The sequence below is a fragment of the Triturus cristatus genome, chromosome 6 (assembly GCF_964204655.1).
Source record: "Triturus cristatus chromosome 6, aTriCri1.1, whole genome shotgun sequence".
Classification (NCBI taxonomy): Eukaryota; Metazoa; Chordata; class Amphibia; order Caudata; family Salamandridae; genus Triturus; species Triturus cristatus.
Genome location: NC_140589.1, coordinates 1,853,392,478 through 1,853,418,067, shown reverse-complemented (window position 1 = coordinate 1,853,418,067; position 25,590 = coordinate 1,853,392,478). Strand labels below are relative to the sequence as shown.

Genomic DNA, 25,590 nt, shown 5'->3' with positions numbered 1-25,590 from the left:
TCCCTTCCTAATGGAACTGCTTGTGCAGTCTGTTGATTCCAACAGCTGGCCCTCGCCCAGCCTGCACCTCCTTTCCTAATGGAACTGCTTGTGCAGTCTGTTGATTCCAACAGCTGGCCCTCGCCCAGCCTGCACCTCCCTTCCTAATGGAACTGCTTGTGCAGTCTGTTGATTCCAACAGCTGGCCCTCGCCCAGCCTGCACCTCCCTTCCTAATGGAACTGCTTGTGCAGTCTGTTGATTCCAACAGCTGGCCCTCGCCCAGCCTGCACCTCCATTCCTAATGGAACTGCTTGTGCAGTCTGTTGATTCCAACAGCTGGCCCTCGCCCAGCCTGCACCTCCCTTCCTAATGGAACTGCTTGTGCAGTCTGTTGATTCCAACAGCTGGCCCTCGCCCAGCCTGCACCTCCCTTCCTAATGGAACTGCTTGTGCAGTCTGTTGATTCCAACAGCTGGCCCTCGCCCAGCCTGCACCTCCCTTCCTAATGGAACTGCTTGTGCAGTCTGTTGATTCCAACAGCTGGCCCTCGCCCAGCCTGCACCTCCTTTCCTAATGGAACTGCTTGTGCAGTCTGTTGATTCCAACAGCTGGCCCTCGCCCAGCCTGCACCTCCCTTCCTAATGGAACTGCTTGTGCAGTCTGTTGATTCCAACAGCTGGCCCTCGCCCAGCCTGCACCTCCCTTCCTAATGGAACTGCTTGTGCAGTCTGTTGATTCCAACAGCTGGCCCTCGCCCAGCCTGCACCTCCCTTCCTAATGGAACTGCTTGTGCAGAAAGTTGATTCCAACAGCTGGCCCTCGCCCAGCCTGCACCTCCCTTCCTAATGGTACTGCTGGCTCATCTTCCCAAGGTTAGACGGTGGGCTTTGGTTTGAGCCAGAATGGTGGGTGTGCACCAGTGCAAAGACCATGGAACTCCCTGTAGCCTGTGAAGCTGTCCTCAACCCTAGTCTCAGTGATCTCCCGAGAGGGACACTGACTGATACAGCCAGTGTGAAGTTCACCACAACTGTGCAATGTGGCTTCTGAGACAAATAAAATGATAAGTGCAATAAAAACATTAAGAAATGAACCTGTGGTTAGAAAGAGGCTGGTGGCCTGGTTTTGATTTCATGGGTAATATGTACTACTATGTGTAAGGAAGTACGTTTCTTCGTATTAAAAGTAAAGCAACTCCAAATGTTAAAATTAAAGCCTAGTAGCCCCCGATAGCCCTGTAATTCCCCACCACGTGCAGAAGTCGAGGATGAACCATACCTGCGTAGATGAGTCACATGGTACTGCTTTTAATGAAATGTAAATGAAAACACTGCAGTTAAATGCCGTCACTTTTTAATGTAGTTTTTCTAGGACAAGCACTTACCGGGCACTTAACATCAGGGTGCTGAAACTAAGACAGTGCGGTGCCGCAAGTCATTTAGATGCTCCGTACTATGTTAGCTTTAAAGCACAGGGATGCAACATATTTACAACAATATGCTGCATCTATGTGCTTCCTCCTGCGCTGGTGCACAAACTACTGCTATGCGTCGGATCCTTTGAACCATGGTGCAAGGATGCCTGCGTCATGGGGAGATAGTTTTTGTGCAGGAAAGGACACCTCCCTGCACTGAAACAATGAATTGAGGGAATTTTCTCTTCCAATGCATGCTGTAGAATGCAGCTTGCTTTGAAAGAGGCAAAAAAGAAGGAGAAATGAAAACATTTCTCCTCATTGCACCTGGCTACGCATTCTGACGCATTTCCAGAATTACGATTGCTCGTAAATCTGGAAATGCATCACTGGACATGGGTGTTGCGTGGGAACACCCACAGCAACACTCATGTCACACACCTAGCACGCAAAGTGTTGCTTAAGAAGGGGCAATATTTACAAGCACAGGTAAAGTCACGCAGGATGGTTTTACGTGTGCTTGTATATGTCACTCAGCTGGTTGTGCTGCAGGTGCGTCATGCAACGTAACGCACCGGCGGCACAAGAGGCTTGTAAATCTGTCCCCAGATGTATGTATCGATGAGCTGCAATCAGAATATTGTTGCATACCTAAATACTGATGATTCCATGGAGAGGCACCTTGAAAACTAAGTGGATCACTGTGACAGTCATACACGCACAGGCAACAACTAAAGGGAGGCACTGCTGGGGTGCACCCAGAGGGGAGTATGGGGCCGCAGACCAGACACACAGAGAATGGACACATCCGAGAGTAAAGAGATGCAAGCACAGACGCAGCAAGCAAGTGAGGCGGGGGAGGTAGCCACTAGGGTGAGGACTACATGAAACTACTCCACCAATAAGAATAGTAATGGACACCATTGTAACCTGTAAGGAAGTGCCATGTATGCAAAGGACAGCCCAGCCAACCAATGGTAATACTTGAAAACTTCATAGGAGCAAGCGACTGAAAGCTGACTCGAAGTGCCCACTCTCTGTGTGTACTTCTTACAGGTATATTTAATGTATATCAACTGCTAAGTACTGTGTTGCGAGGTGACAACAACTCCCAATACTGGAATAAACACAAAGAATCTTTTTGCCAATGCAAAGACTGTATTTTCTAACTAATTGTCCTTCTCAGGCTATCTCTGGAATTTTTCTCAAATGCCTGTTCGCAGGCAGGCCCTTTTATACAAATTAATACAATAATTTATTACACATAGTAAATAATCGTTAACTTGCAAGTTACAGACTTCTAACAATCCTTAATGATAGAGCAATCTTTGGCCTATGACCGCGCTTGTGTTTTATGGTAGATGCAGTTTACTTGAAGTGCGTGCTGGAAACATTGTGGGTCTGAAATCTTTGTGTGCTTGCACCTTAGTTTCTTCCCTGCACCCATTGTTTAATTAAGCACCTGGGTGCTCTGGGCTAATTTGATTATGAACCCATTGTCTAATCAGGCCACAGTCTGATTGACAGCTCGGTGTGTGCCAGGGGACATGTCTGCTGATGTTGTAAATGCTTTCAAGTATGTTAGAGTTGGCCATTAACTGGAAACCCTTTCAAGTTTTCTATGCCACTACATTCTTGAATTAACTTTTCATCTTGTTCTTGTCAGTGTGAGAGTTGGGTTAAACTGGTTCTTAACCATGAACAGCTGTGTGGTTTCTGCTTGGGCTTGAATTGTGTGATATTTTCATATTTCATATTTTATAAAGCATGTTAATTTATTACAACATTCCCCCCCTCTAGTTGATATTTTAACTACTTCATTTAGATTTTGGTCTGTTCTTGGTACCAGGTGATAAATACACGTTGCCCTGGGAATCTAATACTTGTGTTGCTGTCCTAACTGAAAACATCATTCCCGCCTTGGTGCCTATTCTCACAATACATGCCAGAATTACTTGTATTACTCAGAATATTAGTAGTAGGACCATAGTTGTTGGCAACAAGTCCCCCAACAGTCCCGACATCCAGGATGGCAGCAATCCAAACCAGCCACCGAAATAACTATCTGGGGAACCTCCTTCATCTATCACTTTAGTCTGTAAATGATACAGTGTATGTATTGCCTCTGACAAATTTCCATTTTCTGCATCATTTGATGGAATGAACGTTCATTTTCTTGCACACCACTGCCTGCATGGCTGTCATAAGGTCAAGTACATAACAGTGTTGTAGCACTATTATTTGTATGTCATGTAGTTCTTCTTTTATGGCATTGACACCATCGTTAGTAGTGTTGAAGACTTTGAGGAGCTCCCACCTTGAAATCTAGAGCCAATGAGCTGTTGCTTTAGCCTGAACAAACCCCAGTTTGGTGTTAACTGGGCATACAGTAGGTCTCCATACTGCCAGAACAAATCCATGAGGCTGGAGGTGCCCCCTTGCATGTCGGCATGGAATACTGTGGTCCTACAACCAATATTCTGGGCTACGTGTATGGTGCCATTTCCCCAGAAACATAAGGAGGCAGAAGTTAGTCTCATGACAATGCTATCTACCCAAGTGTAATATGAGATGGTTCCCTCCCAGGTAGAGGTACATTTCCCTATTGCATCCTGGCTGACATCAGTACCATTCCATAAAGACATGGCCCGTCAGTAAAATTCAATGTTGGGATGCCACTGGTCGTGGGCAAAGACTGACCCTGTCACTCTAAACCCTGGCCTTCAAACACAGTCTGGGGATAATGGACTTGCAAAATATGTGTTACACTCAGCTGGTGGGTGTGTTACTCCTAGAAATCCTAGATCTAGGACCAACTGGGTCCAATGTATAGTGGTGGAGCGGCCTGTCTTTCTCATGCCTGATATTTCTTCCCTGATGTCCTGCCTATGTGTGGGAATGTATAGTACTTCTGGTAAAGTGTCATATGTTGTGGCATTAACTAGGAAGTGTACTACCTTTACACGTGTTAAGTGCATTTGGCCCATAATGCTATACAAATGAAGATGTAAACAACATTGAGCTATGTCTGGGGGTACTTCTTTCGTGGAGTGCAGTCTATCTTGACCATTCGCATGAGGAAATTGGAAGCACACGAAGCATGACCTATTTCTGACATGCGCTGATGCCACATGTTATCTGACAATATAGCGTGGGCATTATGAGTCACATTGTAATTAGAGAGCTCTCTCCTGATGTGGAAAACCTTGGAATCAGAGGTTACTTTACTAGCAAAGAGTAGAAAGAGTAGACTTGAAAGCTAAAAAAGAAGTCCAAAAAGAAAAATAAATATCTTTTAAGCTGTCCTTTAAAAAAATTGTCCAAAAGCATATTTGGAGGGGGCCTTTCATGACTACATTTTTAGCCCCCCCCCCCTTGTTCCATTTGCATTGTTCATTGTTTTGGTCGAGAACCTGGGTTGAGATGCACATGCCTGTGGTGTATCTAGGGTTTCCTGCCATCCACCTTGAGGGCGGTTGGTGTGACCATGGTGACTGTGTAGGGTCCCTTTAAAGGTGATTCCTCCATCTACGGACCTAATTGCAGACAAACACCTGATCTCCTACTTGCACAGCAGGGAGGTCTATCTCAGTGTTGGCTCACTTTTCTTTTTCCTTGATTACCTGTTCGGAGATGAACCTTGCACACTTCATCATTTTACACAAATACATATACATTTCATCTTTCAGTGCTTGTGCTACAACTACTAAGGCTGCAGTTGCTAGAGCCTGCTCACAGGGATGATATCCTTTTTATGACTGAGTCCAGCAGCCTACTGAAGTATGTGATCGGTTTGTGCCTTAGCGGATACTTCTGTGTGAGGACATCTGTCACCACCTGACCATTGCAATGGCAGAATAAATAAAAACTTCTTGGTGTAATCTGGAGTTCTCAAGACAGGAAAATTTGTTATTTCAGTTTTCAGTGTCTGAAAAGTATCTTTTATCTTTGGTGTCCATGTTGTCCTGTCCTCTTTGTCTCTTGCCTGTTTAGTAGCAGTTAACTAGGGGGCTATTAGCATGCTATAGTCAAATACTCACTGTCTCACATAGTTACAGAGACCCAGAAATTTGTGTAAACCTTAAACAGCTTCTGGCTCTGTCATTTGGCAGATGGAGGCTGCCCTTTCAGGTGTTACATGCCTACCAGATGCTGACAGTAACTGTTCTAAATATTTGCATTGTTACTGGCAGTACTGAATCATCTATCTCTACTTTATAACCTCTCTGGGTAAGAGTGATTAGAAGAGATTTCTCAGTGGGGCTACAAATCAATATATGATCAACATATTGCACTAGAGTGCGTTCAGATTGAAAATTAAACAGATCATTCTTTATCGCTCTGCTGAAAACGCTGGGGGACCTGCAATACCCTTTGGATAAATGAGAGTACAATTACTAAGCCCTGCGACATGAGAACGATGTCAGATAGTGGCCGTCTGGATGAAGAGGAATGCTGAAGAAGACATTCTTAAGATCACTAACTGAAAAATAATTTGCATGCTGGGGATAATTCATCAAGATGATGGAGGGGTCAGGGACAATCGGGAATTCCAGTACCACTATGTCATTCAAAAGGTGCAGGTCTTGAATAACCCTGGGCGTCGTGCTCCGCTTCGCCCACGGAGTGCACGTAGCGCTGCCTGCTTCACCATTTATGAAGTAGGCGAAGCAGGCAGTGCTACGCACACACCGTAGCGAAGCAGAGCTGCCCGCCACCCGCCTCCCGCCCGCCCTAAATTAAAATAATTAAAAGAAGGTTTAAAGTAAATATAAACCTCTTACCTTCAGCGCGGCGTCCCGGGGCTCCCTCTTCTTGGTGACGGTAACTTCTTCATGCAAATGCGCATGCGGGACACCCGCGCATGCGCATTTCTCGTGAGAAATGCACATGCGCGGGCGTCCCCGCATGTGCATGTGCGTGAAGAAGTTACCATCAGCAAGAAGAGGGAGACCCGGGACGCCGCGCTGAAGGTAAGAGGTTTATATTTATTTGAAACCTTCTTTTAATTATTTTAAAATTAGGGCGGGCGTGAGGCGGGCAGCGCATAGTGGGACTACGTAGAGCGCGCGAGTGTGCATAGATTTTGGCACAGTACGCACTGCTCCACGTAGCCCCACTACGCCCACTACGCCCAGACCTGGTCTTGAACCATAAGCCAAGTTTTACCCTTAGCTTTCTTGACTGGGTAAATCGGGGTGCTGCGAGGAGATACTCAAGTGTAAATCACTCCCTCTTCCAGCAATGCCTGTATAATAGGGGCAATGCCCTCATCTGCTTCCTTGGACAGGCGATATTGCTACACCCTGGATAAGAGGGTGCCTTCCTTCAATGTAATCCGGTAAGGTGCAGGAGTGCCGATGAGGCCAACATCGTGGTAACCGTTCCTTTACTGAATCAAACATTCTGCTTGGTGGAGGCGTCTGACTTCTCACACTGTCCTCCATGGTATGTACTCTTGAAAAATCATAATTATTCTGTTGGGGTCATCATCAAAAGTTGATCATCCAGTATCTTCCTTACCAACATTCCTTGTTCTAGGAAGATGGCACATGCTCACAAAACATTATCATGGTCACTTGCTATCAGAGCGCCATAGTCCGGTGCTATTTCTAAAGCTTCTATCTGCAATATCAACCCAGCATCTGACAGCCCAGAGTCCTGTCCCTGTTGTCTAAAAAGGAATACTTTGGGCAATTCAACCTCCTCTCTTCCCAGTAACTCTCGTATCTCTTCTATAATGGTGTATACTGCTGTAGTAAATGTCTCCAAATCATTGGGTCGTGCTCTGATTTAGACTCTGGTGGAGTAATTTACTGTTAGTGCCATGATGCTGGAAGGTGAGACCTCAAGGGTGGAACAAAACATGGTACCATCTGGTTAAAAATGAATTGTCATATTTAATTTGGCCATCAAATCTGTTCATCACAAATTAGCTGGGGCAGCTGGAGAGAACAATAAACAGCCATCAATGTGTTTCCCACTTAATTTCCTCTTTACTGGTCTGGTAAAAGGAACCCTTATAACTTCCTTCAAGAATCCCTGTGTGTCCATTGGACTGTTGGAAATCGGAAGACCTCCCTCTCTAAAACACAATATTGTTGGTCCTGTATCTATGAGGAATGCATACTTCTTCTCATTGATAGCTTCCGTCATAGTGGGTTCCTCATCTACCCTGTGAGTTACTGACAAGACTGGACACATAGAAATACTCAATTGGCACCGTAATGTTGTGTATCCTCCCACATGATTGCCTGGAAAGGATTTCCTCTCCTCACAACTACAACCACTTGTCCATTTTGGAGTGGAGTTCCAAGGAGGGGGGCTTGGTAGTTCTGATGAGGTTGTCCCCGCTGCGTTTGGGGTATTGCTGGCTACTCATTTTGCCAGGGTGACTGGGGCACATATATTATTTGTTTATTTTTGTTGTGGCTGTATTGTCATATTTTCTGGTTGACTATACATTCCCATTCTTTATTTGGCTCATCTCATCTTTTCTTGTTAAAGTCTTTAATCAAATGCCCAAACCTCTGACCATAACAACATGACTGAGCCCTTCTTGGAGGATCCGTCCTACCTCTTCCTTCTCCTCCTCCTCCTCTACTACTTCCCCTGTGCCTGTATATCATTCTGCTGTTGCTGTATTGTCATTGGGTGGCCCCTGGGACTGTTCCTACAGACATTACAGTCATCTGAGTTGCTGCTGCCACTACAGCACCTTCCATTGCTTCTTTCTTAGCTAATTTCTGCCACACCAACTGGGCTACTGCTGTCTCTGCTATTTCCTGTTTACTTTTGCTTTTTCTTGCAAAAATTGATTATGTGTGCTTGGATTTCGATCCAGGGCTTGGCTTCCAGTGCCACTACATTATCTACACTGTCCTGAACTTCAGGAGGCAAGCCTTTCTTGACTACATTATAAAACAGGACATCTTTACCTCCTGTCAATTCCTAGCCCTGACCCACCACCTGGGTCCATTTTTCTTTCATCTTATTGATGTATTGTGCAGGATCCTCATTTACTTGTATAGACTGAGCCATGAGGGATCCAATGGCTGGCCTATCAGGGTACATTTTCCTCAGCTGATCACATACTAGATCTGACCAGATTAAATAGAGACCCATCACACCTTGTATCAGTGAGGGTCGCATGTCTAATTAAAGCCTTTTGAAATACTGTGTCTGTTTCATACCCTATGAGGTAACTAAGCAGGCATTTTACATCCCCCACTGCCAGTGTTATACCTACAGTTTGTCTTCAAATGATCCATTTCCCTGCTCTCTCCATAAGCAGTGGCAACTGTTTTCTGAGGTTTTCCTTGTCCATTTGTGGCCAAGGAACATAATGGGGTGCCCCAGGTCCCTTACGTATAAAGGGCCTCTGATGCAAATGGCTGGTAGCTCACTGGGGATGGTGCTGTCGAGCATGCTTCTGCTATATATGTAGACATTTCCCCATGTACGGGTAGTCCCAATCTGGATCACCCTCATCATACAGAATGCAATCCTCAGCATTTGTCATGTCATGTAGGTCAAAGAACCCATCTTGTGGCCATATACTCATTTGTGGAGCTAACCACTCAGTCCAGTCTGCTACATTTTCTACAAATGGTGCAACCCTATGCCAACTATTTTCTCCCTCAGCGACAGTCTTCCTGGCAGTGAGATCCTCACTACACAAATTTGATAGGGTACTCATTTGCTGTGCTGGTCTGCTGTGGATTTGCACTCTAACCTTGCTGGATCCCATTCTGGGGTTTGGCTGCCCATGGGTGCTTTGGAATTGTAACCGCTCAAGCTCTGTAGCTCAGATGTTTCTACTTCTAGGGAGCACATAACGCTTTGCCTCGTTGCATCAGTTGGTTTAGGGCTTTAGACAGTCTCCATGTGCCTCTTTTGTAGTCTAAGTTAATGAGTACTCTCTCTTGGATATCATAGGTAGGGTGACTTGCTTCTGGGGTTTGAAACAGGTCACCCATGCTCTCAACACGCTGGTGTATAGATTCTATCCTGTCCGCAAACTTACCAAAACTTCACTGAGTTTCTCCTGTAAAGTCATCGTCATATCCTTCTCTTCATTTCACTTGTCTCTTCTCCTCTCACTGCATGATAGGCAGTCCAGCACACTCTCTAGTGAGACGATTACTCTCCCCTTCTCCTTTTACCAAGGGGATAGACTATCTTTAGTCCTTCTATGCTCATGTACCCTTTCTTGAGATATTGGCTGTTGTGTCATGTCTACAGTCCTATGCACATAGTCACTCCATCCTGCATTCCCTACATCCCTTTGCTGTGGTGTAGACACTCATTCTCTAATTACTATACCTGTAGTATCCCTTTTCTGAAGCAACTGTGAGATTGCTGATGATATATGTGACTGGTCATCACTGCCCCCTGACCTCTGTTCTTTGTTGTTATCCTGCTGGAGAAAGACTGGATCTAGATGCAATATGAACTGCAACTCTAATTGCAATGAAAAGTGGGGATCCCCTACCATGGTTTGCTGCCTAAGAGTTCTTGCCTTCTTTGGCTTTCGTATTTGTGGGGTTGCCTTGAGGGTCGCTGTCAGGTAGCGTGGAGGTATTCCAATTTCAGGGTTCTCAAACCCTACTGCAACTTCTTGCAGCTGCACTAGTGGGTAGATGGTTGCACAAACAATGAAGTTGTGTGAAGTCCTTTGTGTGAAGGCAGGGCAGAGGCACACCTAATCCTTGTATTGTATGGCTGTCTGGGAGGAATAAACAAAGTTCAACTGCCAACTGCCCCCAGACATGTGACAAGAATTTTAAATTGCAATTTCCCAGACACCAAACATGCTACTTGCTCCTAATCAAAAGTTAGCACTTATTAAATGTAATAACAGAACCCAATGTTATCCTATGGGAGAAGTAGGTTTCATAGTAGTGAAATACACATTTTTTCACTAAGTTTGGGTCTCTAACCCCTCATCAGCATGAGTCCGCTGAGAGGCTGTGGCCTGCCTGAACTCAGAAGTTAGTCCCAAACAAGTATGGTCTCATCTTCCTCAGTGACCAGGTTAGAGCACAACCTTCCCTCTCAATATCACTCCACCTCTGTTCCCTGCAGGACATTTTAGGAATTTTTGGAGGCCATGGGCAAAATGAATTTTGGGCATCCATGTTTGGAACAGCTTTGAATTTATCATCCATTTTCAGCTTTTAATGCTCATTTTGCCAAGGTCACTGAGAGTGCACAGACACACTGGTTCAAATTATAAATGTGTTTACATCTAATATTCAGGGATAGTGGTGTGTCTTTCCAGGATTGTAATGTAGCAGTAGCTTACATACATTATTGTAAATAATCACTGCAACCCACTGCCATTTTCTATATGTGAGGTCCTGGTTTGATCTAAAATGATTTTTTAGTGGCTGTTGCATGGTGCTGAAAAACCTAAACACATAATTTCTCTGCAAAATGTCTGTAATAGACTTCCATACATCACATGTATTAAAAAATAAATTAAAGGAAACTAGTATTTAAAAAAATCTATGTTTAAGAGTTATTTGAGGTCACCAGGGCAGGAATGTGTGGAAAACAGAGCCGGATCAATCAGGGGGCCCATTTTTCCCATGCCACAAAATGTTTCTGGTTCCCTGGGAAGTATCACCCTGGAGATGAAAGCTACATGTTGGTCTAGGCCCTCCTCATTCAACTGCAGTAACACTGCCCCAATGCCATACCCTGAAGCATCAGGCCAGAAACGTTTTAAAGGTATGGGCAAAGTAAGCCCTGGACCAGGGCCCACCCTATCAGGAGGGCCCCAGATCGAGCCGGCCCTGGTCTGCAGAGTGTCTTTCCCTAATGGCCTTGAATAATAGATTGCTTTAAATACCGTTTTCCTTTAATACATTTTTAATGTGGGTGATGTATGGGAGTCTATTACAAACATTTTGCAGGGAAATGTTTCTCATCACAATGCAGCATCAATTAAAAAAATCTTTTAGATCAAAACAGGACCTCATATATGAAACATGGGGGGGGGTAACAAATATTATTTGCAACAATATTAGTTTGCTGCTGCTGTCAGGTTTAGTGACATGCAAACCCATGTCACTAAACCTGAACATTATGGTCCATATTTATGAAATAGAAATGTAGCACAGCAAGTCACCATGTCATGCTGCACTGTGCTGTGTTACAGGGAGAGGGCAGAAATGTGCTGGATTTATCACAATCCGATGCATTCCTTAATTTCCGCAGTGCTGGTGCACAATGGTTTGCCTAGCGCAAACGTTGGCACCCTGGCACTATGGTGCAAGTGCACCTGTTTGCATGTAGAATTGTTTTTGTACAGGAAGGGGCACCTTCCTGCACACAAACAGTCCCCTGAAGCATATTCTTATATCTATGTGTGCTGTAGAAAGAGAAAGTAATAAGGAGAAATACACATGTTTCTCCTCATTACTCCTCCCCTGAGAAGGCATAGGATTTTAGTGCATCCCAAGGTGTACAAGTAATGTTAAATCTGGGAATGCGTAAAAGTCCATGAGTGTTGCTGGGAACACCCACCCAACACCTATGGAACACCTTCCCAGGGCAGAGTAATGCAATGCAGTGATTTGTGCTGTGCTGTGTTAGTCCTGATGTATGAAGTCACTCAGCGCCACACAGAGTAGCCTTGCATGGCATGACAAATCACATTTGGGGGTTGCGTTGGGCATGTGCCACGTTGCATGCTGAAAATGCAACTCAGCTCCCTTGATAAATAGGGCCCTTAGAATTTGGATCCAGGTGCGTGTGCACATGGGCAATCAGCAATAGAGAGACAATAGTAACAACATGGGATTTAGCCAAAATTGTGCTTTAAATCCTGGCATGCCAGGAAACCTTTTAAAACTTAAGCATAGAGCTTCAAAAGATTGACCCACCACAAATGCGGGTCCATTGCTCCTCAACGCCACAAGCAAACAACATGACAGTCCAACTAACACAGCAGTAAGGCACTGGGTTCCAAGTGGGGGGTGATGTGGGCAGATCAATTCTTGATAAACTTACAAAAACTACAATAGTGAAATTCCCGACATCAAGTCACATTGGCCAGTACCGGCAGCACCAGCAGCATCCTACAGCGGAAGCAATCCAGAAATGCCATGGACCCCCAGCGACCAAGATATTAACTGGTCCTGATTGAAACATCTCAGCGTTAGAGCAGGACAGTATTAACATTTGCTCCTGGGACATCCATGGCTTTGAGACAATGCTGCAATATGGAGACACAAGGCATTTCTCCAAAATGTTTATATCACACAGGAAACCTGGAATTTAAAGCCAATGCCAATAGTTAACTATGTTGCACATAATGTGAGATTTTTTTGTTTGGTGTGTGATGTTCCTCAATCGAAAGGATCTGAAATTATGTGCAACTGGGGTGGGGTGGGTCTTCTCCACATACTCCTCTACAAAATAACTGGATACAAATAACAAAGGTAGAACCGCTTCATATCATAAATGTTTACATTCTTGCGTGAGAAGCAAAGAAGAAGGGAAGGAAGGCTACCCTGTCTGAGTTAATAAAGCCACTACATACTTTACACCAACAATCACTCCCTTCCATTTCAAGAAAACTTCCTTACTAACCTCAATCAAAGTATTATTAAATGGAGCAATCAACAACATGCCATCAATCTACGAAAGCAGCTAGAAAAACTAGTTCTAAAGATGCTGAACGGCAACACGAGGGAGGACATCCAAGCATCAATAATCTTCCTCAGTTGTACGATGACATCAAAAATAGACTTCACGCTAATTAGCAAAAAAGGTTTCCCACTGGTAAGCCAATTTGAAGTCATCCCGCTCAGAGAATGAAAACTTCTAACAAACCCTTAGAATTGAATGAAAGTTTCATAAGTTGAGTCCAGCAAATACGTTAGTCTCCAGTCCAGTCAGCTATAACATAGAAAGGCTAAAATGGCAAGGCTCAGGGATTGAGGAGATCATGGCAGAGGTTTATCGCAGAGTATGAGTACCAGAAGAAGCAACAACAGTAGAAGACCAACATGAAGAGGCCTGGGCAATGCTAAGCAAGATCCTACTGACAAAATGTCTGTCCAGAACAGTACCACATGTGAGTACAAAAGGAATATGCACAAAAGGGGGAATAGGAAGACAAAGCAGGTACAGCACCGATCTGCATAAGCGAACATCACAAATACAAGAGAAGTGAGAAGAATAACGGTTGACATAATAAAAAAAGGGAAGAGGGTGTGAAAAAAACTCATTATGAAACTTGAGAATGTAAAAAGAAGCTAACAAGAAGGAATCTGGAAGCAAGCTCTTATGGACCAGCAAATTACCAAACAGCAAGGAATTCTGGCAAGCGATAAATGGAGTGGAAGGGGAAAGGCTCGAAATCAAAACTTGGAGATTGTGGTAGAGGTTTGAGAAGCCCATATCCGCAAAATGTATGCTCTGCCAGCCAACCACCTGAAGGAAGAGGGCAGACAAAACAGACATTTACTGATACCCCCGCAGGCAGAAGATAACAGGGAGTCCCAGGAGGCAAAGCAAGTATCGGCAACCCACAGCAACTAAACGGACCCCTCAGAAATTCAGAGTAGCTTGAGCAACAACCTGGGTCAGACCAGGTATGGGGACAATCACAAACTTAACAGCACTTACCATCTTAGCTGAAAAAGCAAAACAATGTAAAACCCGGTTCTTTCCATGTTTCTTTGATCTTGTTGGCCTTTGACCCGGTCCCGCACGGCTAAATTTGGTAAAAACTGGCAGAATTGGGCATCGCAAGTAATTTGTTAAGAGCAATCATATCATTGTACGAAGAGACTTGGGCTCAGTTCAAATTAGGGATGGCAACAAAGTCACAGAAAAAATAGATACTATGAATGGACTGAAACAGGGATACATACTAGCCCCAAGTCTGTTTAAACTATACCTAGCTGACTTTGAAAGCTATCTTCCGCAAAAGGAAAGTCATCCCCAAACCTTGGCAATGGAGAAAATTGGGTGACTACAGTATGTCGACAACATTGTCCTTTTGAGACAAATGGCAATTGATATTATAAAACCATTATTTTCCATTCCAAAAGCAGCATCTCCAACGCAGGCTTACCTTGAATTTAGATCTGCAGAGGAATAAACAAAATCACTCTTGGGGAGTATATCCTGAGAGGCAATAGATGAGCTAGGTAACCAAGATACATGAATCAGTAGCATGGAAAAGCAGCCTTTTGTTGAGTAACTAATTCTTCCACCAGATATCTGTCTCATTTAAATGGTGAGATCTTCTTCGCAAATAGATGGCATGCCTTGACAGTAATTAACTCATATGTATTGAGCCCACCGGAGTACGTCAGGCCATTTTTGTCCAGCCTTAAAATTAGGCCTGGGCCAAAATTCCCTTACGCTCGCGGAAATTGCGATAATTTTGCATTTTTGCATTCCGCGGAAAGTGCGAAAATGTCAAAATTTCCGCAATCCGCATCTTACCGGTAAGTTTTTTTCTTGCTCGCGCTGTAAAAAAATACATTCTCGCGTGCGCGCGATCGCCTTACCTGACTCCCCGCGTTCGCCGGCAAGTTTTCCCGACCCGGTCGCGTTTTCCACGAGATGTTGGATTGTTGGTAGCCATTTTGCGCTGTCTTGCGACAGTTCGCACATGCATTAATGTCATTTGTCGCGCGATCACGTCATTTGTAGCGCGATCAAGTCTTTCTTCTCGTGATCATGCACCGCGAGAGTATGAGAAGATTGAGAGCTCGAACACGTCATTCTCCACCGCGAGCGAGAGCGTGAGGACGCGGGCACGTCTAATCGAACGCGTAAAGGAGAAAGAGACCCCGAACATGTCATATCCAACGCGAGAGGGAGCGAGAGAACGCCATCAAGTCATTTTGGACCCGCCATCGACATCCGGCGGAAGTAATGTGAAGCTCGAGAACTCGAACATGTAAAATTTTCAATTTGGATAAGAATATCGGCTCTAGCAGCATGAAACCTTCTGCAAATGATGATTTTGGATGAAAACAACTCCTCAGATTGACATTTGGCTGTCCTTTTTTGTGCAAGGAGTCCTTTTTTAAAAAGGTGGGGAGAGGGAGGAAGTGCCACATAATCTCCAACTTCCTGTTCCTGTCCAGCAGGCTCCTCCCAGTGCTTTGTCCATCTCCTGCTCATTCTGCCTTTGGATTTGGAGCTCGAAAGATCACTCTTTTTGTCTGCTGCAACATTGCAATTGGATTTAAGGATTTTTTAATTGGATATTTTACAAGTAAGTGGTTGTTGTGTCTGTTTGATTGGGGGCATTGCAGTTGTTGTAACTACAATTTATTTTTGGTAACTATCATCATTCCTTAAATGTTGTGGGTAGTAGTAGTCAGTAGTAGGCCCGAGCTAGTCATGGCCTCATGGGTGTGTGCATGATGAAGCAACTGTTCCTTTGGTGTTTTTTGAATGTATTTCATTTTCAAGCATCATTTAGGGCCTGGATGGCATTGGAATTAGTTGGGAAATGTGTTTTTTTGGGGTGGGCTTTCTGACGTTGTTGGGCCTGGCCATGTGGCTGGTGGCCATTTTGAAGTCTAGGCCTGCAAGCTTGCCTGGCCTTGTCTGCCAACAGGCCTGCTTTCATCCAGTAGGATCAGAGCAGGTAGCCACAGCTTTATTAATCAAGTGTTTTCTGTGTGGTCTGTTGAATTTAGACATCATTTAGGGCATGGATGGCATTGGATTGAGTTGGGAAAGTGTGTTTTTTTGGGGTGGGCTTTCTGACGTTGTTGGGCCTGGCCATGTGGCTGGTGGCCATTTTGAAGCCTAGGCCTGCAAGTTTGCCTGGCCTTGTCTGCCAACAGGCCTGCTTTCATCCAGTAGGATCAGAGCAGGTAGCCACAGCTTTATTAATCAAGTGTTTTGTTTTGTGTGGTCTGTTGATTTTAGACATCATTTAGGGCATGGATGGCATTGGATTGATTTGGGGAAGTGTGTTTTTTTTTAAAGACATGCTTTTGTTGTGTGTGTCTGGTGTGTGTTGGTGTGCAATGCATGCACCCTGCAGACCTTTTTGGGGTCTGTGAATGTTCGTATTTGCATTTTGTTGCATTAAAAAGCCAGAGCAGTGTGCTTTAGCATGCATCCTTTACCTGGCTTTTATAGGCCTTTTGTCAGCTCCTGGTGTTTCCCAGGCCCCCTGCTTGTTTGTGATTTGTGAGTGTCCATGTGGCTGGTGGCCTTTTTTGTGTTGGGAGTTATTACTGTCTTGCTTTTGCCATATAGGCCTGCATGGTTTTCCTATTGGCTTACTGCTTCCATCCATCCACCCCCTTTGCCAGCAGCAGCTCCATGGATGCTGAGATGCTCAAATAATTTAATGGCAAATAGGGTCCACCCCACTTCCATTACATTTTTATTTTGGTGGTTCTTATTAACTTTCCTATCCTTCCTGAGAGTGTAGTGTGTAACTGTACACAGTAGTATAACATAGCCCTTGTTGAAAAAAAGTCCTAAATGTCTAGACTATCTTTTGTTTGCACTAGTACAGTGCTAAGTAACTGAACCACAACAACAAATGCAACATTTCACTGATGTTCTTCTCCTGGCTTATTTGCTTCTAGGTGCACAAAAAGCCGGAGGAGGAGGTGTCATCAGCATCACCCGGCTACCCGTTGTACTGCCAGCCAGACAGAAGTTCTGCTGCGCATCACGTCCACGTGTGACCAGAACTTGTTGTGCATCTGCATCCTGCCTGACATCTGAAGAAGATGGCCCTAAAGAAAGGTACCAGGTACAGTACCAAGAAAGTTGCCGGTGAGAAGAAGGAACAGAAAAAGTAAGTGCCATTAACCACGACTGGTGGTGTGCCGGCCAATGTTTTTTTTTACACCAAAAAAGTTACGCCTGCAGCAGCGTTGTCCGGGAACCAAGCTGGGAGCAGCACCTCAGCACCAGCGGTCCAACCCCACCAACCTAGGCCCAAGGGCTTTCGTGTCGCAGAGGTAGCCAGTCCACTAACGAGCAGCGATGTTGAAATGTCATTATCGCAAAGTAGTACCCAATCAACGCAAGTGCAAACTCAGCAGATAAGTGTGCAGCCGCAACAAGAACAGCAGCATCCGCAACAAGAACAGCAGCAACCGCAACAAGATTAGCAGCGGCCGCAACAAGAACAGCAGCGGCCGCAACAAGAACAGCAGCGGCCGCAGCAAAAGCAGCAGCGGCCGCAACAAGAACAGCAGCAGCCGCAACAAGAACAGCAGCAGCCGCAACAACAGCCCACCATAGTAGTTGCTGCTCCTGAAGTAGGGGCATTTCAAGAAATCAAGCTTCCTGCAGACAAAATGGAGCAAAGTCAAACCACTGTTTCAGAAGATCTATTGTCTTCCAGACCAACAGCAAGGAAAAGGAGGCTTAGCCCATAATCTTCTTCTTCAAGCCCCGCTTCTGATGATCGTGATGCCACTTGGCATCCACCAGCTCAGTCTGAGAGTGATATACGGCACAAGACAATGCTTCTGAAAAGGAAGGTCCTAGAAAAACTTAGAGATATGGAGGTAGATGTAGAAGAGGAGGGTGATGTTGATGAAGACGAGCCAGTCATCACGCACATTACTCCCGCCCCAAAGTAATTGGAGACCAACATTCTCACCCTATCCAGAAAGGCTGCTACTGAGCGGGATGTAGCACGGATATCACCAATACAGGTTACACCACCACTACCTCCAGCTGCCATATTTTCCAAGGCCCGGCAGGGACCTACATCCAGCTCAACCATCTCAGTAGGTAGTGGTAGTAAAAGTCACAGTCTAGGTGCACAGGGTCACATTCCAAGCACACCCTCCAGTTCATCTGGTATTGAAAGTGGCACATCCAGCAGTGCCAGAAAGTTCTCCTCCCCAGTTTGGGACTTCTTTTCTGTTAGCACCAAGGAGGAGAATGTTGCTATATGCTCAATTTGTTGACAAGGTGTTCGGCGGGGTAAGCTTGGTACAAACTATGGTACCGGAGGCCAAGCAAGTCATCTCAGAATACACCACACTATCGTGTGGGAGAATCGCCTACTTCAGTTAAAAGAAAGTCGAAAAACTCAACCCATTGAAGTTGGTCAGGAAGAGTCAGGGAGCGATATTATTGCGGTGGAAGGTGAAGAAGAGGGAGGCGTTTATAGCCCTGTCCCCAGTAGTGCAGTGGTACCTCCCACATCCTCCTCAGTAACATCTGAGTGGCACTGCAGTAAGAGCCATACTCAGTCAGGCTGAGACACCAAGGCAACCGAGTACCGCAATGAGACAAACTGTGTCGTTGAGTCTAAGTGGGTTAATGAAAACAGCACCACAAAGGAAAGTAATCCAGCCTACCATTGAGAGCATGCTTAGGTTGGAGGGGCAGTTCCAACGCATCCACCCAACGGCACGGTTGTACAATGCGAAGGTGGCTAAAATGTTAGTGCTGGACCTTCTTCCTTTTTCATTTGTGGAAGGGGTGGGTTTCCTTGAATTTGTGTCAGCCATCTGCCCTAAATGGAAGGTTCCCAGCCGGTCCTATTTCGCAAGAATTGCTGTTCCGGCACTACATCATGATGTGCTGGAATTGGTTGGACAAGCTTTGCAGCAGAGTGCTGTTCACAATATCCACCTGACAACAGACATGTGGACCAGTTGCCAAGCCACAGATTACATGTGCATCACTGCGCACTGGGTCTCTTTTGTGGGGGTTAGAGATAAGCTATCTGCACGAGGTGCTGTTGACACAGCTGCGATTTTTAAAGGTACTCGGAAACATGCAACTGTAGCCATGTTCGCCATGGAGAAATCTCATACGGCTGTAAACATTTTGCAAGAGTTTCTTAGCAAGGTTTTTGAATGGCTGCACCCAAGAGGGCTTAATATCGGTTTTGTTGCCACAGACAATGGCAGTAATGTACTTAAGGCTATGGATCTTCGTTCCTATTTCAGGGTTCCGTGTTTGGCGCACTGCATAAACATTATAGTTCAATACTTTCTGAAAAAAGAATCCATAGTCAGCAACTTACTGGCCATCTGCCGAAGAATATGCACTCATTTCGGCCATTCTTTTAAAGCTCGGAAGCAGCTGAGGATCATCCAACGTGAAAATAGGATGCCAGTCAAGGCACTCATCCAGGAGGTGGCAACACGTTGGAACTCAACGTATTACATGCTTGATCGTCTGTATGAGCAGTACAGGTCACTCCATGAATATGTCTGGAAAAGTGGGGATGCTACTGTTAAAGGCATGAACCTTGAGATGGAGCAATGGAGCCTAATTAAATGCCTGACTGAGATGCTTCGTCCTTTTGAGGTCTTCACACGTGAAGTCAGCAAGGAGGACTGTACAATGGGCCAAGCTATCCCATTATTGCAAAAGCTAGAGCATCAGCTGAAGAAGGTTTCTGAATCATACAAAGGTGTAGAGGACAAAAGGGAAGCCTATGACTTGGTGGAGAGCTTAGTCCGTCGCTTAGCTGAAAATACAAGGATAGATAATAAAATTTTGTCACAAGAACATTACATTTGTGCCACAATTCTGGATCCACGTGCAAAATTTGGACTGAAGACATTCTTTGCTTTTTCAGAGCTTGATGTTGCCCGCTACAAAACTTGTATAGCTGAGGCAGCCAGTAAGTTGGAAAACGAACGGCTGCTAATTAAAAGCCCGCAAGATCAACCCACAAGAAGTACTGCAGCAGGGCATGCAGGATCAATTGCAACTTCGTCGGCTGAGGGCAGTGCGTTTGGATCACAACACTCACCATCACTATCGACAACAGCAACAATAACTGGATCATTAGGCCCAGTAGAATCGTTAGACGATTGGTATGTACAGTTAGGCATTAATAAGCACAGTGCTGATGCACAGAGAAAAGAGCCCGAAAGCTTACCAGCAGCTCCCCTGAACATTGAGCGGATGGTCCAGGCCTATCTGGACGACCCAACAGAGGTGTACATTGATCAAAACCCATTGCAGTATTGGTATAGGAAAAGGTCTGAATGGCCACTGCTCAGCAGGCTGGCTATAAGCTATCTGGCTTGCCCTGTCGCAATTGTCTCTTCCGAACGTGTTTTCAGTGCCGCTGGTTCCATTGTAACATTGAGAAGGACCAGTCTCTCGCCCAAAAACGTGGAGAGGTTAACAATGATCAAAATGAATCAGCACTTCATACCACCGAATTACACAATACATGAAGCAATGGAGGAAGATGAGGACAGCGGCTCAGGTGACGGAAGTAGTGTGTCACATGATTACCTACTACTGGCTGAACCCCCAGAGTTTGAGGACGAGCTATACTTCCCTGACAATTAGGCTTGCACTTACTGTCTTCCTCCCTTTTTTCCCCCTTTATTTGTGTGTCTGTCATTCCGGTTACAAACTTGTTAATCACAACAAATCCATTACCACCGTCTTCTACTCTTCTAATTTAATATACAAGTTTCAGGTGTCTGCAATTTGACAGTACAGTCCTCCGAATCCAGCTACTCCGATCCATCATACTAAATCTCCCGCCCAAATCCATTGAACTCATGAATGATGATTGGATGATGGTAAATAGAAGAAAAAATTAAAACTTTCCTAGTCCAGAGAAAAGAAGTGGAGCATGAATCAGATGACTACTATAGCTATCCTCCTTTCAGAGCCGAGAGAGACTGCCCATTAACTGAAAATGAGATGGAACAGGTAATGATTGATGCCATGCATTGGACGCAGAGTCGCAGACTGAGTGATTTTGTTGTGTTTGTTGTGCATGAAGTTATGTCATTGTGCACTAATCATCTTTCTACAGTACACACTAAACTTAACTCAAGGTGAATTTTCCCCTTCTTGCAAATAAGAAATTTGTACTTCTCCTGCAGCTTGATACATTGCTTTTTTTAATTCAATACAGGAAGGGGACTCAATCTGCGCACTGAGTATGATTGACAACAGCACCGTCCATGATGATGATGGCGAAATAGACGGCACGTTAACTTAAGATGAGAAGGAACAGGTAATGACAATTAATGGCATGCATTGGACACCTGACTCTGAGCAATTGGTGTTTGTGTTTTCGTTGTTTGTTGTGCACGAAGTGTACTAGTAATCTATCTTTCTGTAGACACTAAAGAGTGACTCAAGTCAATAATATTTCTACTCTTGTTGTGTAATAACAATTTTACTTCTACTGCAGGCCGATCTTCACAGTCAGTCAGTACAAGTATCGGAGATGATGATTGATGGAATAATAACAAGTCAGGAGGACGTTTCATGAGTGGCATAAAACTTAGAAGCCTAAAGGTAAACATGTCAACAACAACCACAGCAGACCCAAATGTCTGTGTAGAAGTGGAGTCGAGTGTAGCGGTGGGATGACTGCTGTGCATTGATTTACTAACTTAAACTGTAAAATGCTCTGTTTGGAATGGATAATGTGCTTTGCCTTTGTCCAACTCTTTAAAAAAAAAAAAAGTACTCTAAAGTCTAAACGTAGGATGTGCTACTGCTAAGCAACGTGCCGTCAGACCTGTCACTGTGGGCCTGCTCCCTCCTGTTATTGTTGAAGGTCAATGCTGGAAACAGACTAGAGTAGAGATGATGCATACATGCCACCTCGGAAAGTGTTCTTGTTGCACTACATCATAACTTGTGCATTTGTTTCAACTTTGTTTCTCAATATCCCCTTTGTTTTTCTATCTACAATTACAGGCCGGGCCTTGCCCTATACTTGGGAAAACATTACAATGCACACTTACCTTACCAATAAATCGACATTTTTTTTCCAGCCGGGCAGTGGCGAGTGACGACACCCAAGACTGATGGACGAGAGGACCAAGAGGAATGCCGAGATGCAAATCCAGTCCACATTTTTGACCAGGATAACATAGTAACAGTATAAACTTTCATCTTCTATTAAATAATTTGAATAATTTTTTTGTCTACAATCTTTACAACAGTGTGTTCTTGTTGTTGTTATTATCATCATTAGGTTTGCTCTCTGTTTACGATTCTTCCCTACCAATATTTAAAATTTCTATTTGCTATCTGTAAAAGTATTAAGTCCGGAACAACAGAACAAGAAGTGTATCTAATCCGGGTCTCTCATCATCATGCATGCATTTCCTTTTTCTCCCTTAACATATGGATGTGGTAGTCTTCAAAGATTGTCGTTTGTTTGTCCATGCATACTGTTTTTCAATGTCAAACCTTTCCCCAAACCCCCTTACCATCCATTCAACAAACCCTAACCCTCTTCCCCCGGGCTGTGTGACTTATTGTCGAGGTGTGACTAAATTAAATGTACACCAATACTTAATCACACGCTTGCTGGGGCGGATGTGGCGAAAGCAACAGTACTTCAATTTCAAGGCAGAGCGATGATCTTCTTCTGCTTGCCCACCCATGAGTAGTATATTTTAGAGGTTATTTTATTTAACAAAGGAACATATACCTCAGCATTAATTGCCGGCATTGATTGGATTTGTTTGTTGTCATTCCTCATACACAGAACTAACTGTTAGGCTGTGGGCCTAGTCAAGTGACTCGACACAACTATAGTTTCTAACTCTGTCTAGTAGGCTATCCCAACCACCATTATGTTTTGTTGTAAAATATTTTAGCATATTATTGTTGCTCGTAAGTTCTGTACTGTACTTCATTCTACTACTCCTCTAACAGTCTCTCAAAGGCGGTTGACTGTCTCATTTTCTTTTTATGCAAATGCTGCTGCCCTGCTAGGGGTGGGCGGAATTTGCGTAATCGCGTTACGCCAATCTCCGCGAAATGGTAAAAAATCTCCGCGAACACGCAGAAATTCCGCGAACACGCGGAATTGCTTGTTCGCGATACTTTTTTCCTGTTCGCGATCGCTGTTTGCGTGCTCGGGGTGAAATATCTCGCGAACACGCATATTGAGAACGCGAACAAGCAAAAAAATTTCGCGAAGTCGCGGAACGCAGATTTTTGGGCAATTTCGCGTTCTCCGCGGAACGCGAAATTACCCAAATTCCGCAAATTCCACGAACGGAACGAAATTTACCGCCCAGCCCTAGTGTCTACTATTACTACTATACTACCACCACCACCCCAATCATGGCATGTTAGAAAAAGGAAACCATCTTCACCATGCAGCCATTGCTGTGCCTAAGTTAAACATCAAGCACAGGTAAGAGAAGTTTGGGGGAGGCAGAATTAATAATAGACATGTTTTCAATGAATTCAATTTCACACACCCCTTTGAGTCCAGATAAAGAATGCATAGACTAGAGGAGAGACTGAAAGTACTAGTAGGACAAGTTAATCAGTGAGGGGTGTCGCATCTATCTGTCTGTGTCTTACACAGTCAGCCAATTATTTAAATCAAACACTGGCCCTGCACCAGCAAGGAAACAGTGTGATGTAAAACAGTAACCCCACCTACAAAACAATAACAACATTGAATGTAACGTAGAAAAATATATTTAATTGACCCTAACAAAAATAAACTAAAAACCCACAAAAGCTGACCCACCCCCCTCCCTAACCCCAACCAATGTCCGTAGGAAAGTCCATAAAATACTAGTCCAAAAAGCAAAAACCCAACGCCCAAACCAGTTCCCACCCACTCAAACAAGAATTAAAAAAGGGGCAGAAGACAGGGACTAAGGTGTGGGGCGGGATTGAAGGAGGACACGCATCTGCTCCTCTAGACGGGCGACGCGGCATCTGAGGGCGCGGCAGTTGCAGCCACAGTGGGGGGGGGCACCAGAGATGGCATTGCGGTGGCGGCAAGCAGCCGCCAGAAGGTGGCGCCGTATCGCTGGAGGGCTGTGGCTGGGGCCAGGGGCACTGGAGGAGGCTTCAAGTACTGCAGCAGTCTCCTTCTCCTCCTCTGCCAAGACCACCAGCCGTCGGTATTCCTGCTGGATTGCCTCCAGCTTCCGGCGCCATGCCTTGGCGGCCAACTCCTTCCGATTGACTTTAGGAGTAGCTGTGTATCAAAAAGAAAAAAACAAGACAATTGTAAAATATACTCTTAGAAAAACAGTAAGACAAGTTAATTATTTATACACATAGTGGCATGGTAGAGTAGCACTATAAAGCACAGTATATAACATTTTAAATCTCGCCCGTCCTTCTTCCTTCCACCCGTTTTTCACTTTTTAGTTGAACAGTGCACCAGGTGCTCTTCTCCATAAAACTTTCAAAGCGGAGTTGAAATCAGATAGACGAGGCCATTGGTTACTCAATACTTCCGCTCCTATGCCAATTAAAGGGATTCTAGTCTTCTAGTTCACTCTTCAAACGTTCACAACAACTCATACTTACTTAGGACATCGGATGGCGGGCGGACTTTGTCCGCCCGCCATCCTCACGCTAAAAAGGGTGGGGGTCCAATGGGGACAATTAGGAGGATGCGCCTGGCACAGTGGCCGGCGCATCCTGTTTTGTTTACATTCTGGTTGGCGGTGCCGAAAGCAATGCTAAATATACATGTTGTGCTGCTTTTCCAAGCACAAAATTTCAGGCCCCTTGCGGAGCCTGTCACGTTTTGCTTTGAAAGGCAGGGGGGTACCATAGCATAGGTACCCTCCATGGGGGCCCCCAAGCATACTCTGCAATGTCTGCATGCCTTTCCGTGGCGGACGGCAATGCCGCCACGCAAAGGCATTCCAAAATGCAGATTATATGGCTGGCGATGTGTTCAGAGAGACACCACCACCATATTGAACCCTTTTCCACCTGGTCGACATGTGGGGGGGGTCTGACTCTTTTCTACAGGGATGGCGGGAGGTTTGCCCCTGCGGTGTCGGCAGTGAATACCGCCGGCCCGGCGGGAGCAATACGCCCACCATCCTAATGGGGCCCTAAGTCTCAACAGTACAGTATACATACAGTACACCCTTGCAGTGAGTGTACTATCAACAGTAGTTAAGGATTATGAATCTAACTTACCACCGCCTGCCACTGGTGCTGGCACTCCCCCTACCGCTCCATCATCGGTATCTGCAGCAACTGCCGCATCCTCTCCATCCGCGTCGCCTTCTCTGGCCCTGGCAATGGTGGTCGGTAGTGCGACTAGAAAACATTACACATTTATTAGGCGTCATATACACCTCCCCCTATTGGTTAGTAGCAAGATTGAAAAATGAGTTAATACTAACATACATCACTAGTACAAATCAGGTAGTAGTAGAGTAGACACTAATAGTTATATATGGTCCCCCCTAGGGTCATTCTAGCCTTTGCTTAGTT

General features: G+C 44.9%; 1 protein-coding gene across 4 annotated transcripts in view; it reads left to right on the top strand.

The window, feature by feature from the left end:
- The window catches only part of LOC146822196 (nigwaprin-b-like), a 216,468-nt gene that overhangs the window by 72,051 nt on the left and 118,827 nt on the right, over window positions 1-25,590 (top strand). The window contains exon 4 of one of the 4 annotated variants that reach the window (XR_014962816.1): window positions 21,269-21,309. The exons of the other annotated variants lie outside the window; for them this stretch is intronic. The gene's annotated coding sequence lies outside the window, so the exon portion shown is untranslated. Of the gene's footprint in view, window positions 1-21,268; window positions 21,310-25,590 lie in introns of those variants that run through there. 4 annotated transcript variants of the gene reach the window in all.